This window comes from Lissotriton vulgaris, chromosome 11, assembly GCF_964263255.1.
Source record: "Lissotriton vulgaris chromosome 11, aLisVul1.2, whole genome shotgun sequence".
NCBI classification, from domain to species: domain Eukaryota; kingdom Metazoa; phylum Chordata; class Amphibia; order Caudata; family Salamandridae; genus Lissotriton; species Lissotriton vulgaris.
The window spans coordinates 460,420,975-460,439,864 of NC_141699.1; positions in this window are offsets into that span (position 1 = coordinate 460,420,975).

Consider the following 18,890-nt stretch of genomic DNA (forward strand, 5'->3'; position numbering starts at 1 on the left):
GCACATGTGTGACAAGTCTTCACATACTCTTTTACATCTTTTCGATTGTTTTCCTACCAGAAATTTCTTAAACAAAAGTCTAAGGTCTTGTGTATGCCTAGATGTGCAGCTGTGCTGGAATTGTGATGCCAAATCAAGATTTGTTTCCTCCATTGTTTAGAGGGAATGTATAATGCATTGTGATGAAAAAAATATCCATCTTTTATAGAATTTTGGGTAACCATTGTTCTTTTTTCAGTTTGATCGATTCTTCATTGACTCTGTTTCGAAACTCAGCAGATTCTGTTACAGCAAGTATTTTATTAGTTGGAATTATACTTTGTGTTGGGGATTTAATTTGTCTATTCTCTGTGTCATTAATCCCAGATAAGGTATCAGATATTTTTTTTGTGTCCTGGACAATATGTCATTAAAAAATTGAATTCACGAAAAAAGTGTAACCACCTAATTTATCTAGGAGTGCACGCATGTACTGAGGTGAAAAATTGAAGAGTTTTATGATCAGTAAAAATTGTAAAAATATTTTTTGCCCCACTAGGTGATTTCTCCATTCAGAAAATACTTATTTTATTGCTAGAAGTTCTCGCTCAGCAATTGTGTAATTTTGTTCTGCCTGTAGCAATTTCCAATTCCGCAAATAATATGCTAATGGGTGTAGATGATCTGCTCTTGGATTCTTCTGTAGTAGAACTCCCCCTAATGCTGATTGGGAAGCATCACGCTCCACAAAAAATGGTTGGTCCGGGTCAGGATGAGAAAGAATAGGTCAAAAGTAAAAACCTTTTTTCAAGTACAAAAAACAGTTTCAGCTTCTTTGGTCCAATTGAAAATCCATCCTTTTTAAATAACTGAGTAATGGGAAGAGCTATTTCAGAGTAGTTTGCTATAAAATATCTATAAAAATTGGCGAAACCCAACACTCGTAGTATTTCTTTGACTGATTTAGGAGAAGGCCACTTGAGGATGGCTTCAACCTTTCTTGAATCCATTGTAATGCCTTCTGGTGAGAGAAAGTACCCCAAAAATTCTACTGATGTAACGTGAAAGACACTTTTCTCAAGTTTAGCATACAGAGAATTTTCTCTGAGTCTTTGAAATACAGCTCGTACATGTTGTACACTTTCCTGTTCAGTTTTAGAAAATATCAGTATATTGTCAATATAGATGATTACACAAATATCTAAGAAATCATGAAGTACTTAATTTATAAAGTTCTGAAAAGCTGCAGGAGCGTTGCATAGTCCAAATGACACAACAGTGTATTCGAATAGGCTAACTTTAGTACGGAAGGCAGTCTTCAACTCATCGCCTTCTTTTTTCGGATAAGATAGTAAGCACCGTGAAGATCCAGTTTTGTGTAGATCTTGGAGCCTTTTACTTGATCTAACAGCACCAGAATGAGTGGCAGAGGGTACCTATTTTTGATAGTGGCTTTATTCACTGTGTGGTAGTCTATGTAAGCCCTGAGATCACCTGATTTTTTAGCCACAAAGAATTGAGGGGAAGAGACAGGGGATGTAGAATGTCTTATAAATCCCAACTCTAGTAATTTTTCAAGATGTTTTCTTAGATATTGCGTTTCAGGTTCTGTGCGTGCATACATTCTACTACAAGGTAGAACAGCTCTGGGAATTAAATCAATTCTGCAATCATAAACCCTATGGGGTGGTAATTGTGTCACTTGTACGGGGTAAAAAACATCAGTATAATCTTGATATTGAGAAGGCAATGTTAAGGTAGAATCAGACTGGATGCTGGCACAATGCAATGGAATGACTCGGTTTTGGGCTTCTTTATAGCAATGCATTCTACAATAAGCCGAAACAAGGGTCATGGTTCTTTTAACCCAATCAATATTAGGGTTGTGCAGAAACAACCAGGGCACTCTGAGAACTACTCCAAAGTTAGGGGTATCAATCAAATCAAACATGGTTTGTTCAGTATGACCATTGTGAGGGGTGCAGTATGAAAATAAATGAGTTTAGATGACAAGGCTGAACTAGCAACTGCTCTTACAGACTCAGGAATTCCTTTAGCAATTTGTGGAATTCCTATTTTTTTAGCTAATTGTAAGTTAAAGAAATTGCGGTGGCACTCAAATCTAGCAGAACAGAGAGACTATGTCTTTGTTGAGCAGACACTATAAAGGTTACTCTAATCGTCATATGTCGGGGAACTAGATTGATGACATTAGTAACATATTGCGAGACCTGTAGTTGCTTTTATCTCAAAGGATCGGTCTCGGTGTCCTTCGAGAATCTTAGTTTCCTGAATCTGAATGAATAGTATCTCAGCTAGCAATGCCCTTTTTCTTTTTTTGGGTTGATTGGACATTCTTTAGCGAAATACCCTGGCTTTCCACAATATAAACAGGGATTGCCCTTACAATGTCTTTCCTTTTCTTCCAAACTCAAAGGACCTTTAATAGTACTTATCTGCATAGGTTTGAACCATTATTCTTTTCTTCAACTTCTTCCTTTTCAGTTCTCTTTACAATGACCCTAGGTTCCATTCAATTCATTGCACCCCTTCGTTCACTAAGCCTATGACCCAATTTTACAACTAGCTCAATAAATTCTGAGTCATCTTCGGATAAGTTAACTATATGGGCTAAGGAATCCTTCAGATTGTCTCTGACTCCTCTGTAAAATAATGATATGCGCTTTTCCTCTGGCCAATGGGTTTCAGCTAGTAAGCGATTGAATGTGGTTAAATATGTCAGAAGGTGTTTAGAACCTTGACACTAATCAAGAAGTTCATTATCACTAGATTGTATGAACATGTGACGTGAAAAAATATGTGTCATGGCATCCTTAGATTCAGTGAAATTATATAATAAGTTCTCAATCACAGGTATTGACCAATTAGCGGCCACACCTCCCAGATAGGAAATTACAAAAGCCATTTTAGCGATATCAGTGAGAAAAGATTGAGGTTTGCATTAAAAGTGTCACTGACATTGACTCGTAAAGGAGGCGAACCGAGAAGCCTCCCCGGTAAAACGTTCTGGGTTGGCCAAGGGAACCGGATTTGGAGTCACTAACATAACTTCCATCTTTTGTTTAGGGCGTTGAGAAGGGTGGTTGTAGAGACTGAGAAGGGTTGACCAAATTTGGGCAGGGCAAGAACAGGACGAGTGTCAGGGATTTGAGTGTCTCTCCATTGAGTATATCCTGATCTACTTCTAAAAAGTTCCTCTCCCAGTGAATGATTTTCCTGTTTAAGATGTTGCATTCCCAATTCTAAAGTTCGAACTAACTCTGCCAACTGTATAATATTTGAGGCCAGTTCCATGATGGTACAACACCAAGGTGAACAATAGTGTGGCTTAGTCACCTGTTATGACTGCTGTTAGACCTGGCATCATTGGCTTGAGTCTCTCCTCCATTTTTTTCTGTTTGCCTCCACTGTTTTACGATGTTTTTGCTGGTATACTGCTTTGGGCACTGTGCCACTGCTGATCAGTGCCACAGTGCAAGTGCCCCCTATGTAAAATTACTGTACTGATTGAATTCCATGTTTGGCTTATTTGGTTTACTGTCAGTCCCTAGTCTAGTGCACCAGGAGTGCCAGGGCTTGTAAATACAAATGCTGCTCGTGGGCTTGCAGCACATGTTGTGCCACCCACAAAAGCGGCCTAGTAAAAGTGTGTCTACAGGTCTGCCATTGCCAGACCTACGTGCAGTCTGGTACTGTCACGCTGACTGCGCAAGTACACCTACTTGCCAGTCCCTAAACCTTCCCTTAACTTCATATTAGTCACCCCTATGGTAGGCCCACGGGCAGGGTGCATTGTAAGCATAAGGTAGGACAAGCCTGACCAAGTTGGCGTGTCCTAATAGTGAATTACAGCCATATTCGTTCTTAACTATTGTGAGGTAACCTGCTCTCCATTAGTTAGAATGGGCTGCCGGGGTTATTAATGTTATAATCCTAGCTGGCTCGGGGAGCATGGTGCAATGTCGAGATTGGTATCCCTGAACTCGGGGTTTAATAACACATCCATTTGTGTGGATGGTTTTTGAACTCTGGGTTTGAAAATAGCACTTTTAGAAAGTGGCTATTTTCTTGTCTAACTATTTCTGGTTTCTGCTGGTTTGGTGTGTGTGTGACAGGAGCTGGGTGGCTCCAGAGGTCTGAGTGAGTCAGTGTGGGATGAGTGGGACATTTGCATTGAGAGTAGGGGGAGAGTAGTTCCTGATAGCCTGCCCTGCCTGATACAATGCTGGCTCCACCTCCTGCCAGGCAACTGATGGCTCTGTGCCTCCCATGGACGATCCTGGCCCCACCTCCTACCAGGAGGCCGATAGCTCTGCTCCTGCCAGTGACAATGCTGGCTCCACCTCCTGCTGGGCGTCTGAGGACCCAGCCCTGCTCAGTGAATAGGCCAGGTGCCTCTGCCTGGCTACACCCACAACAGACCCAGGATGTTGGGAAATTTCCCTGCATGGACAAAGGGATCAAAGCCAAAAAGGGGTATAAGAGAAGGACCCCTGAACCAAGAATTGAGATCACTTCTGACAAGGAAACCTGAACCAAGGACAAGAAGCCTGCTGATCCAAGGACTTGCCTACCCCTTCTGCCAGTGTGCTGTTTGCTGGGGGAATCCTGGAGTTGCTTCTTTATTTTTGCCAAGGAACCAGGAGAGAGGAACTGTGTGTGTACTCTCAGACTTTGCTAAAGAAAATCTCCAAGGGCTGGAAGAGTGCCAGCCTCCTGTTGAAGTCCCAGGGCTAAAGGACTTCATCTGCTAAAAGTGCTTTTTGCTGGAACTTGAGAATCCAGCACCTCTGAAAGAAACCAGCCACCTCGACGCCGACGGACGTCGCCGAATCCAGCTCGACATTGTGAGTAACGGCTCCAGTGTCCCGCTTCCTCGACGCCAGCTGCCGGCCCGATCGATGCCAGCAGCAACGCCAGTGAGTAGTGAGTTCGGCTCCAGCTCCAAGTGACCTCGTGTCTGCACTGCTGCTGATCGCATCGACTTCGTGCCCTCTCGATGCCGTGAGCGCTGCTCACTCTTGCAGCGCCATCATCGACATCGACGACGACGCCGTATCCTGCTTCACCTTGTGAGCGCTGCTCCTGCCTGACATCTGTCGACGCCGCTGTAGGTCGCCCAGACTCCGAGGCCGGATCGACGCCGAAGACGCAACGCCGGACATCTTTACGCCGCTGATCATCGTGTGCTTCGCTTTTCCAAGGTACTGTGTTGTGGGGGTCTGTGCGACTCCGGGCTCGATGTAGCGCTCCTCGCGGTCGACGCCGAACCCTTTGGATTAACTTTGCCTCGACGTCGTGTGACTCCCGTGTGGGTTATATTGTTGCCAAGAACTGTGTTATAAAGAAGAAGAGTTGCTTTTGATACTAAAGACTTTGTGCTAAGAAGAAACTACACTTGAACTATTATTTTTCCTTCCAAGAGTATTTATTAAGATTGTGGTATATTTTTGTCGTTATTTGGTCTTGTGCTAAGCCTTATATAAAAATCCTTATTTTTATAATACTACTGTGTCGTGTCCATTTGTAGTGTATTCACTTTATTACTGTATGTGGTCATAAATGCTTAACAAACAGCCTCTGAGATAAGCCTGTCTGCTCTGCCAAGCTACCAAGGGGGTGATCAGGGGTTATCAAAGTGTGTGATCCCCTTGCCCTGACTAGAAAAGGTGTGTCCCTATTTGTCAGAAGTGTATACATCTGCCAACTAGAGACAGCCGGTTCTAACAACTGCCACTCACCCGATCTCCAGGGTGTTCCACTTTGGTGCCGACAAATCCCCAACTCGTCCGGGGTAAAATACAAAGGCAGTTGTAGAAAATACACGGCCAAACTATAGCTCTCCAGGGGGGAAGGGGAATGGGGATGAGAAGCGAAAAAGAGATAAAGAAGTGAAGTAATGTCTCACTGCACTGAAGTGTCTTCTCTCAGAAAGTTCAGGAAGTGTAGATTTTCTGGGATTACGTGGTCTCTGGAATCTTGTCTTGTTTTTAAGCATGAACTAACTGCGTAATTTCTCTGTTTGTGCCTAAATACAAAATACAGAAAAGCTAATTATCTCACCATTCATTTCCCAATATTTATCAGAGTTTTTTATGCAAGTTGTCATGAGTACCTAAAGGTTCGCAAACTGGATACGTAAATCATTGAACCCTCTACACAATTATTCAATCAAGGAATGACAATGTTACGTTCCTAAAAACACAAGGTGATAAGAGTAAGTACCACTGGAAGTTATACAATAACTGAAATAATTCACATTCCTATTTTGACTACTTTCTCAACTTACAGGGCTCCTTCTACTTTTGATTCTCTCCCTCAGTGCAATCCCTTTTGACACAAAAATGCATGGGTACACAATTTGTATAAGAGAGAATTCAGCACAAAAGTTTGTATTTCAATGTCAATTACATTTTTAGTTTTAGCAGTTTTATGCTTATCCAACTGCTTCTGCACTTCGTTGGAGCGAACAGTCAAAAGTTAAAAGTTTTTGCACTTTGTCGAATTGAAATAATAAAAGTTTTCCAAGTCACTGAATAATTCAAGCTCTACTGTTGTTTGTAAAATAAATGAAAAAAACTCTCCAGGAAGTGTTGTTGGTAACTTGTACCTTACTTGTATAAGCGCTCTATTGCCGTCTTTTAACTCAGACTTTTTTTTGTTTCTTTTACAGGATCCGGAATTCTTCTGCAGGGAACAGGAAGGGAAATGGAGCCACCCAAGTACGGACCCGCCGGAAGAGGAACAGGAAAATGCTGTCACAAAGAGGAGCCGGTCCACTGAAGACGATGGGACAAGATCTGAAGACAAGTGAGTGATGCAAGCAAGCTCGACTAAGCGAGTCTCAAAGGGTGGGTGTGCTTTAAATACTCTTGGGAGTATCCCGCTGACTCATTCCTTTGCACAGCATGTTTGACAGTTTATGGGTGCTACCGTTTGTCAGTTAACATGTGCTCACATGTTGAAACTAACCGTGCGCGGAGTCCACAGAGTTGCACAGCGCAAGCTTACCTTTTCTGCTGCTCAAGTACATTTTTACTCAAGCAGCAGCTTTCTCAACTTGAACGGGCAATTGCTCAAAGCGAGCGGTCACGAACATACGCGACCACTCGCAATGAGAAACCTGACCCCCTGCGTTGAGAAATCTCACCTGGAGGTTTATTTTCCAAGCACGCGTCCCCCACTTTGATGTTGACGATTGCAAAGGAGGAGAAATCCTGCCAGGAGGTGGATTTTCCTCACTTGTGCTCGCCAACTTGAAGTTGGTGAATGCGAGAGAGGAAAAAAACTACACAAAGCAAAGTTTTAAGGAACTCTGCGAGCTCGGCATAACGCGGAGTGCGGGAAACTCCGCAAACTCCACGAGTTGAAAGGAGTTAACCGCCCAGGTTTAGTAGAAACAAGAACTGTTAAGTGCCATTGAATTTACGTACTCGTTTTAGATCACGATGAAAATAGTATCTTACAATCGAACTGTTATTTCTGTTCAGAATACAATAAAACATATGAATGAGTGCAACCTTTCATGATCTTACTAACAAGCCATAGTTTTAGCATTTTTGCAACTTACAGGCAAACTAGAGATGTCATCATGATAGTTTTTTAAGAACAGTATTAAGACTCATGACAGATGTCCTAATGAATGACTAACTAGCCTAACCTCCCTCCCCTTGTCTAGAAGCAAGATGATTATATATTAGAAGATCTCTGGGTATTATCAGTAGATCTCGTACTTCAGTCTAAAGAGGGTAAATCAACATCAAGAGGTGCTGTCATGCTCTTCTCCCTGGAAATGTACCTCTCCAAGTGTGTGTCACATATCCGTATACCCTCATATAACCAAAGTATGTGTTCCCATTAGTGATGTCATCAGTGATGTCACTGACATTGTCATGAATGATGTTATATGTGACATCATCAGCGGTGCATTGCGGGTGCGCGAGTTATAGTTAGCTGAATAACTATAACAGGGGAATTTCTATGGTTTTGTACGAGAGAAATGTCCAACTAACTATAACGTCCCTGAAACCTATGTTTTTTTAGTGAATTTCTAAGGTTTTTTAAATGCTAATTTCTAACCATAACATAGCTGGAACCTATGTTTTTTTCAGTGAAATTCAAAGGATTTTCAAATGGAAATTTCTAATTTCGAAGTCCCTGAAACGTATGATTTTTTCAGTTAATTTTAAAGGTTTTTTAATTGCTTATTTGCAAGTTTATTATTTATAAAAACCTTTCTTTTTTTCTGCAAATTTATTTTTTTGGGGTGCTATTTTAGAACTGTAATGTTGTTTAATTATTTATTTAGTTTTCAAAATTATGTAATTTCTTTGTTATAAAATATATATATTCTTTTTGAGAAAAGTGAAGTCGCTCACCCATCGTGTACCCATCTTGGTGGGTGCGCAGATTCAAACCCCCATATTGCTAAAGTCATGAAGGATGCACGTTTGGTGCGCGACGGGTGCGCAGTGCCTGTCCCATGTAATGTCATCTTCGTATGGGGTCGCGCCGGAAGAGCGACCCCTGCAATTTCTTTTAATGGTTACAACTATATGTATATAACATTAATGGATACATGAGGGCAAGAGATTATCTAAACTATTTATACAAATAATATTATAATATTGTTCAATATATTTTTGCGAATTTGCGTTGGGTGCGCTGGTTGCGCACCGGGGGCGCGACTCCCCTCTGACTTTGAAAGAGAGCATTTGATCGGTTCATATGGTTTCCCATTGTAACAGTTGAAGGATCCCACCCATTTTAGTCATTCTCTCCGCAACTTCACAGGAGAGAGACCTGTTGTGTATTTGCAGATGGTGAAAAGAGACCCTACGAAAGGAAGGTCAGTTGTACTCTCAGTCCAGGGATTTTGTCTAGAGGTAGTGACAAAAAATACTTTTGTGGCACGTTGAGCATGTATGAGCACCTCCAGACAATCCACCCCAAACATTTTGCACTAGAGCAGAAGCGATGAGCACAACAAAATATGCAACAACGTGACCAGGGAGCTGGTCCCAGCACTTCAGGAGAGTCAAGTACATCATCTTGAGGGCGGGACATTAAGCTCAGAGTTTGGAAACTTAAAACAGCTGTGCATAAAATGCAATGCCATCCTATGTTGTGGTGAACAATCTGTGGATGCTGTTTGTTCCGCAGCAAGGACCCATCGCTGCAAATTTTTTGGGGGGATTGATTTTATAATTCCAAAAGTTAAGACTTTAGCCTGTTGCTTTTCTCGGTTTTCCAAAATCACCCAAAACATTTACAAAATAGTTTAAAGAAACACAAAAAAAATTAAAAACAAAAAAGAATAAAAAGAGTTCTTTTCAGCATTACATTTTCTGCATGCTAGTGTCTGCTTGATTTCTGGAGTATATGTGTTGAGCATGATTGAATCAAAGAGTGCATGGGTAGCGCATGGTAATTGTATGAGTGTATGAGTACTGCCTACATGATTGTGGAGAAGTGTGGCTCAGGGGTTAGAGACGGCAGACCTGGAGCTTGAGTTCGGCCCGGGACCAGGGTTCAATTCCCCGCATCGGCGGGTCTTGGGCTCAAAAATTCCACGGACTCGTTAATTCTCGCTCCGGTGCCTTCTCGACTCACGGGTTCACACTCTGCGACTCTGGGCAATAGCTTGCTTAATCTCCACAATGGCCCCTTGCGGTGGGATGCCTGACTTTCACCTTGTGGATACCCTGCCAGGGTTATCTCACAGGGGAATACCAGGACGGTTCCCTAAGCAAGCGCTGAGATGCCCCAGGGTAAGTCGTGCGCTATATACGTCTCATTCATTTCATTTCATTTCATTGTACAAGTATATCTGTAATCTGTGAGTTATTGCATGGATGGATAATACATGGGTGATTGCATTAGTATATAAGTGGTGTGTGAGTGATTGAAAGAGTGTGACTGAGCATTGTCTATGTAGTCACAGGACTGCATGGATAGTGCACATGTGATTGTAGCCATGCAAGTGTTACTGCCTTGCCTGGGTCATTGCATAAGTACTTAGGTAGTGACTGGATGATTAGAGTACTCCAAAGAGAGTGCATAATAAATGTATAAGTGCGTGGGTATTTGGCAGAGTGATTGGATTAGTAGTGGGTAGTGGCTGGGTGATTGGAAGAGTGCACAGAGAGTGACAGTGTGATTGCTGGAGTGCATGGTTAGTACCCGGGAATATGAACATATGAATAAGCAGTGTGTATGTGGTTAGAGGGCTGCATGGGTAGTACACATGTGATTGCAGCACTGCATGTGTTAGTGTGTGGGTGGTTGTATGGGTACATGGGTAGTGACTTGATGATTAGAGTACTGCAAGGAGAGTGTATGATAAATTTATATGTGCCTGCCTATTGACGGAGTGATAGGATTAGTACATGGTACTGGCTGAGTAACTGGAGGAGTGCACGGGGAGAAACAGTATTATTGCTGGAGTGAATGGGTACTACCTCGGAAAATGAAGGTGTTAATGAGCAGTGTGTAGGTGGTTAGAGGACTGCATGGGTAGTGCACATGTGATTGTAGCATGCATGTGTTAGTGTCTAGGTCATTGCATGAGTACATGGGTACTGACTGGATGATTAGAGTACGGCAAAGAGAATGTATGGTGTATTCATAAGTGCTTGGGTATCGGCGGAGTGATTGGATAAATACATTGTACTAGCTGGGTGATTGGAGAAGTGCACAGGAAGTGACAGGGGGATTCCTGGACTGCATGGATAGTACCTGGGTAATTGGAAGAGTGAATCAGTAGTATGTAAGTGGGTAGATATCTGCATGGGTAGTGCTTGAAAGATTGTACCTGTGCATGAGTTAGTGCCTAGGTTATTGCACAAGTACATGGGTACTAACTGAATGATTACAGTGCTGCAAGAAGAGTACATGGTGATTGTCTAAGTGCTTGTGTTTTGGTGGAGTGATTGGGTAAATACATTGTGCTGGATGGGTGATTGGAGGAGAGCATAGGTACTGCATGCATACTACCTGAGTAATTGAAGATGTGAATAAGTAGTGAGTACATGGGTAGTGACTGGATGATTACAATACTGCAAAGAGAGTGCGTGGAGAATTTATAAGTACTTGGTTATTGGTAGAGTGATTGGATAAGTACATGGTGCTCGATGGGTGATTGGAGCAGTGCATTGGAAGTAACAGGAGGATTTTTTACTGCAAGGGTAGTACTTGGGTAATTGGAGGAGTGAATCAGTAGTGTGTAGGTGGTTAGACATATGCATGGGTAGTGCATGGAGGATTGTAGCAGTGCATGAGTTAGTGCCTGGGTCATTGCATGAGTACATGGGTACTGACTGAATGATTAGACTGCTGCAAAGAGAGTGCATAGTGATTTTAAAAGTTCCTGGGTTTTGGCGGAGTAATTGGATAAGTACATGGTTCTGGATGGGTGATTGGAGGAGTGCATGGGTAGTGATGGGGCAATGGCTGGACTGGAAGGGTAGTGCTGAAGTGAATGTAGAAGTGCATGAGTTACTGCCTGGGTCATTGCATGAGTACATAGGTACTGAGTAGATGATTAGAGTACTGCAGAGCCAGTGCATGGGGAATTCATAAGTGCTTGGGTATTGGTGGAGTAAATTGAATAAGTACATGGTACTAGCTGGGTGATTGGAGGAGTGCACTGGGACTGACAGGGGGATTGCTGGAGTGCATGGGTACTACCTGAGCAATTGGAGGAGTGCATGAGCAGTATCTAGGTGGTTAGAGGACTGCATGGGTAGTACACAGTTGACTGTACCAGTGCATGTGTTAGTGCCTGGGTCATTGCATGAGTACATATATATTGACTGGATGATTAGAGTACTACAAAGAGAGGGCATGGTCTATTTATAAGTTCATGGGTATTGGAAATGTGAATAGAAAACTACACAGTACTGGATGGGTGATAGGAAGAGTGCATGGGGAGTGACAGGGTGATTGCTGGAGTGCATGGCTACTACCTGGGTAATCGGAGGAGTGAATCAGTAATGTGTACCTGGTTAGAGGCCTGCATGAATAGTGAACAGAGGATTGTAGCACTGCATATGTTAGTGCCTGGGTCATTGCATGGGTATATAGGTAGTGACTGGATGATTACAGTGCTCCAAAGAGAGTGCATGGTGAATTTATAAGTGCTTGGGTATTGCCGGAGTAATTAGAAAACTACATGGTGCTGGATGGCTGATTGGAGGAGTGCATGGGGGTAACAGGGGGTTTTCTGGACTGCAAGGGTACTACTACCTGGGTAATTAGAAGAGTGTATCAGTAGTGTGTAGGTGGTTCGAGGTCTGCATGGATAGTGAACAGGGGATTGTAATAGTGCATGTGTTACTGACTGGGTTATTATACGAGTACATAGATACTGACTGGATGATCACAGCAGTGCAAAGAAAGTGCATGATGAATTTATACGTGCTTGGGTAAAGGTGGAGTGATTGGAAAACTACATGGTGCTGGATGGGTGATTGGAGGAGTGCATGGGGGTGACAGGGGGATTGCTGGAGTGCATGGCTACTACCTGGGTAATTGCAGGAGTGAATCAGTAGTGTGTAGGTGGTTAGACATCTGCATGGGTTGTGCATGGAGGTGTGTACCTGCTTAGAGGACTGCATGTATAGTGCACAGAGGATTGTAGCACTGCATGAGTCAGTGCCTGGGTCATTGCATTAGTACATGTGTAGTGACTGGAAGAGTGAATCAGAAGTGTGTAGATGGTTTGAGGTCTGCATTGATAGTGCACAGGGAATTGTAATAGTGCATGAGTTAGTGAGTGGGTTATTGCATGAGTTCATAGATACTGACTGGATGATTACAGTAGCGCAAAGAGAGTGAATGGTGAATTTATAAGTGTTTGTGCTTTAACAGACTAATTAGATAAGTACATGGTGTGAATGGGTGATTGGAGGAGTGAATCAGTAGTATGTAGCTGGTTAGAGGTCTGCATGGAAAATACACAGAGGATTGTCGCAGAGCATATGTGAGTGCCTGTGTCATTGCATGAGTACGTGAGTTGTGACTGGATGATTACAGTGCTGCAAAGAGAATAAATGGTGAATCCATAAGTGCTTGGGTATTGGCAGAATGATTGAATAAGTACATGGTGCTGGATGGGTGATTGGAGGAGTGCATGGATACTGACATGGTGATGGCTGCACTGCAAGAGTAGTCCTTAGGGGATTGTAGCAGTGCAGGCATTTGTGGTGCTGCTTTACTATTTCACAACTACTTTTAATGTTACACCTAGCCAAATACAAAGCAGGAACCATTCACATTTCTCTCCTATAATTCTCACCATATTCCTAAAACATGCATGGATATATCTGAATCACTGACAGAATATCGACGTCAAAAATATCGACGTCAAAAATATCGGAGGTGGAATATTGACGTCAAAAAATATCAAAGTCCTATCTACCGTAAAAAACATCGAATAAAATTAAATAAATGATACATTTAATTAAAATAAACAGACTTAAAATATATTTAACATTAAAAGTAATACATATATTATAAAAAAATAAACAGATATATATATAATATTTACAATTATTCTTATAACTTATCAATTGTTAAAAAACATTTTATAATTTATAACTACATACATACGCATACAACAATAATATAAAGAAAAATATCAAAACTATATATAGCAAAGTTAAAAAATGTATTTTAAATAAATTCGACACTACATTAACTAAACCAATAAATATTGTATAGCGTAGGGGTAAAAATTACTATTCCAACTCCAGAGGGTGCATCAGTAGGGAAAGTGTTAAATAGCGTAGGGGTTAAAATTACTATTCCAACTCCAGAGGGTGCAACAGTAGGGAAAGTGTTGGATATCTAAGCGGTTAAAATTACTATTCCAACTCCAGAGGGTGCAATAGTAGGGAAAGTGTTGGATAGCGTAGGGGTTAAAATTACTATTCGAACTCCAAAGGGTGCAGCAGTAGGGAAAGTGTTGGATAGCATATTGTTGGATTACCAATTATTCAATTAATAAAAATGAATTACCAATTAATAAAAATGAATTACCAATTAATTAAAATTAATTACCAATTTATAATTAACATACAAATATGTATCAATACCAATAAATAAAAATTACATATTTACTTAACTATAATAAAATTACTTTCCACCCTATTCCCCTATAAACCCACAACCCGCTACAGAACTAAAACGCAAACTCGATATTTAGATTGTTTAGGGCTATATCTGTACCACAACACTATGTACACCTCATAAATTCACAGAACAAACTTCAAATCAGAACGAAACACCAAAAATGATGTGGAATATTTCAACTGTACCACTCTAGAGACTTATAAAAACTAGTCTAATTACTAATATCTTAACTCAATATATGCACTTCCAACTTGAAAGCAACACCTACATTTATGCAGTATACTGCAAATGTACATATCCACACACTGAAACAGACTACCATAATCATATCCATATTCCAAAATACACTATAGATAATGCTTTGTTGAATCTATGACTGCAGAAGTATGTCTGGGGTATTATACTAGTACATACGTAATGCCTAGTGATTCCATGACTGCTAGGGTAATGTGTGGGAGTTTTCAGGAGTACATACAAAGTGCCCAAGTGATAATAGCTCTACAAACACATCTCAAACCTCACTTTTGTGCTGCTGCTTAACCATTTTACAACTACCTTTAATGTTACACCTAGCCAAATGGAAAGCAGGAACCCTTCACATGTCTCTGCTATAAATCTCACTATATTCCTGAAAACATGCTTGGATATGTCTATAGCGTAACACTATTTACCCCTCATAAATTCACAGAACCAACTTCAAATTGAAATCAAAAACTAAAAATGATGTGGTATATTTCAACAGTACTTCTCTGAACACTTATAAAAACTAGTCTAATTACTAATTCCTTAACACAACATATACTCTTCCAACTTAAAAGCAACACCTAAAATTATGCGGTATACTACAACAACTATTGATCCCTACAGCTGACTGTATGTTAAGCACTTCAATCCTAATGTCCACTAAGTAATCAAGTGCTGTGCCAATCTCCTTCAGGACCTGCTACAGTTAGATCCCACTGGAAATCCAGAGACAAAATGTCAAGTAAAGGTGGAGGCAGCACCAGGGGTGGAGTCACAAATCAGCCAGTATGGTCTTTTCAAAGTTCTTTTATTATTCTTCATATAAAAACACAGGACAACAGCCAACGTGAGTTGTTCTTTTTATTAGAACACCTCTCATTTGAGTGGAATTTCCTTTGGATTGCTTGGATTTTGGATATATTTGGATATACATGGTTCTTATTACCGAATTGAATGGTTTTGGGCAAGCCGGAGTGATTTACATTTGGTATTTGAACTCAGCCTCAATCTAGTTCAGTTGTACACATAAGTGGAACTACTTTTGGACATTTAATGCACCTGTGTCTCTTTGGACATTTTGAATATTGGATGAACATTGTGTATATATACGTATAAATATCGAGTCGGACAACTCGGAGTCACACTTTGCAGCAAACGGAATTTAGCTGCAACTCTGTACAGAAGTCTTTTAGCCCTGATGAAGTTCCTATAAAAGAAACGAAACACATTGGCTGTTGTCCTGTATTTTTATACGAAGAAGAATAAAAGAACATTGAAAAGCCCATACTGGCTGATTTGTGACTCCACCCCTGGTGCTGCCTCCACCTTTTCTTGAGGTATACTACAAATGTATATAGCCACACACTGAAACAAACTACCGTAATCAGTAATCCACATTCCAAAATACACCTAATACTATACATAATCTATATTAAACAACATTTCAAATACATTACAACAAACTGTAATAAACATTTCTACATTTAATAATATATGTCAAATTTCAAAGTTCACAACTTATAATTTACCTTTAAAAACAAAGCCAACACATAATACACCTCACCAATGTATAACTCACCTTTCAAATTGATTTGTTGATTATGAAGTATCAGAAACTCAGAAAAGATTTTCTTATGCACACAATCAATATGTATAGCACTTCTCTTAGCAGAGCAAAATCAGAAATGGCAAAGTTTCCCTCTCTTTCTCCACACATATACATGTAAATAACAAATCACATTGCTTCCCAGATTATTTCAAATTCTAAAACACATTTCCATTGGTTTACACATACCAACCCTTCCAACCTACTTCTAACTGCAACCAAACTGCTTCTGGAATTTTTTGAAGTTGCAACTCCACCGTGCACCGAAAGTGATGGCACCGCAAATCCATACGGGAGATCAAAAATATATTACAAATAATGTTACCATTTGTTTTTAATAACACACCACTTCTAAACATAGCACTGACTTGAGAAATCTCACTGCAATTACATTTTACTTTAATATTTATAACAAATTCACATTTTACTGCCACAGGTAAATTTTAAATCCAGTTCATGGAACACTCAACTGAACTCACAGGTCACAAGTTCAGCAAATTTTCAAGTTCACCACACAATGTTGCAATACAAACAGCAGATGTGGTTGACTTTACAAAATTTGAGTATATTCTATCTACTGCACCTTCCAAAAATGTTTTACTAACCAATAAGAAACATGCTACTTAAACACAGAAATATGCATCCTATGTTTCACTGTACAATGTTCTTAAACAATGAATCATTCTTTCATCTTCTTTTTCAAAATCGGCGTCTTTTCCACCATTTTAGATGCCTCTCATTCTACCAACTGCCTACTTCAGCTACTGACATCTTTTCAGTGCATCTAAACTTCCCTTCAAGATGCTTAGAGTGTGGATTGTGGGACACACCTATGGTTTCTGGTGCAAAAGGTATGCTGAACATAGCGGTAGTGACAAAGATCTAGCTCTACCGAATGTGAACATTGAATGGATCGTACAAAGAGGATTAAAGTGGCACCATTTCATGCCTTTAGTTAAAACCTTTGTACATCTCCAACCCCCTGACCTCATGATTGTCCACTGTGGTGGCAATGACCTAGGCACATTGACTGGGGTAGGACCGGAAGTGCTAATCAAGAACACCTTTGCAGAATTGATGTTGCTTTCCCCCCAAACTGTCTTTGTATACTCTAACATATGCTAAAGACAAAAATGGAAGTGGTCCAATCAATTATGTCCACAAATTGAGAAAGCTAGAAAAATTGTCAATAAAACTGTTTCTGCTTATCTCAGAGACCATAGGATGCGCTCCATATACAACAATATGCATTTTGATAAGGATGGCATCTACAGGAGTGATGGTGTACACTTCAAAGGTAAGGAATAAGCATGGGCAAAATTTGCGAATTCGGGATCCGCGAATTTGCGGATTTGCTCATTCGCGATCCGCAAAATTCGTGAATTTGTGTGAATTTGCTGATTTTTTTTATTTGTGCGTGTTCACCGTACGCTTTGAGTGTTTGCAGGGCCATTTGCGTGTTCGCGGGGCGCTTTGCGTGTTCGCGGGGTTTTTTCCATTCGAGACCGCGATGCGCCCTCAGGTTCATCACTGCCACCCTCTCGTTTTTTGTGCCCTTCTGCCCTCTGTACCACTCGTTTTTGTGCCTTTATGCCCTCTGCCCCACTCGTGTTTGTGCCCTTTTGCCCTCTTCTATACTCGTTTTTGTGCTCTTCAGCCCTCTGCCCAACTCGTTTTTGTGGTATTCTGCCCTCTGCCCCACTCATTTTTGTGCTCTTCTGCTCTCTGCCCCACTCGTTTTTGTGCCCTTCTGCCCTCTGCCCCACTCGTTTTTTGTGCCCTTCTGACCTCTGCCCCACTTTTTTGTGCCTTTCGACCCCACTGGTTTTTGTTCCCTTCTGCCCTCTGCCCCACTCATTTTTGTGCCATTCTGCCCTCTGCCCCACTCGTTGTTGTACCCTTCTGCCCCTTGCCCCACCCGATTTTGTGCCATTCTGCCTTCTGTCCCACTCGTTGTTGTGCCCTTCTGCCCTCTGCCCCACTCGTTTTTGTGCCATTCTGCCCTCTGCCCCCTCATTGTTGTGCCCTTCCTGCCCTCTGCCCCACTCGTTTTTGTGCCATTCTGTGCTCTGTCCCACTCTTTTTTGTGCCTTTCTGCCATCTGCCCCACTCGTTTTTGTGCCCTTCTGCCCTCTGCCCCACTCGTTTTTGTGCCCTTCTGCCCTCTGCCCCACTCGTTTTTGTGCCCTTCTGTACTCTGCCCCACTCGTTTTTATGCTATTCTGCCCTCTGCCCCACTCGTTGTTGTGCCCCTCTGCCCTCTGCCCCATTCGTTTTTGTGCCATTCTGCCCTCTGCCCCACTCGTTGTTGTGCCCTTCTGTCCTCTGCCCCACTAGCTGTTGTGCCACTCTGCCCTCTGCCCCACTTGTTGTTGTGCCCTTTCTGCACTCTGCCCCACTCATTTTTGTGCCATTCTGCCCTCTGCCCCACTCTTTTTTGTGCCCTTCTGCCCTCTGCCCCACTCGTTTTTGTGCCCTTCTGCCCCACTCGTTTTTGTGCCCTGCCCTCTGCCCCACTCATTTTTGTGCTATTCTGACCTCTGCCCCATTCGTTGTTGTGCCCTTCTGCCCTCTGCCCCACTCGTTTTTGTGCCGTTCTGCCCTCTGCCCCACTCGTTGAAGTGCCCTTCTGCCCTCTGCCCCACTCGTTGTGCCGTTCTGCCCCTTGCCCCACTCGCTTTTGTGCCATTCTGCCCTCTGTCCCACTCGTTGTTGTGCCCTTCTACCCTCTGCCCCATTCGTTTTTGTGATATTCTGCCCTCTGCCCCACTCGTTGTTGTGCCCTTTATGCCCTCTGCCCCACTCGTATTTGTGCCATACTGCCCTCTGTCCCACTCTTTTTTGTGCCTTTCTGCCCTCTGCCCCACTCGTTGTTGTGCCCTTCTGCCCCACTCGTTTTTTGTGCCCT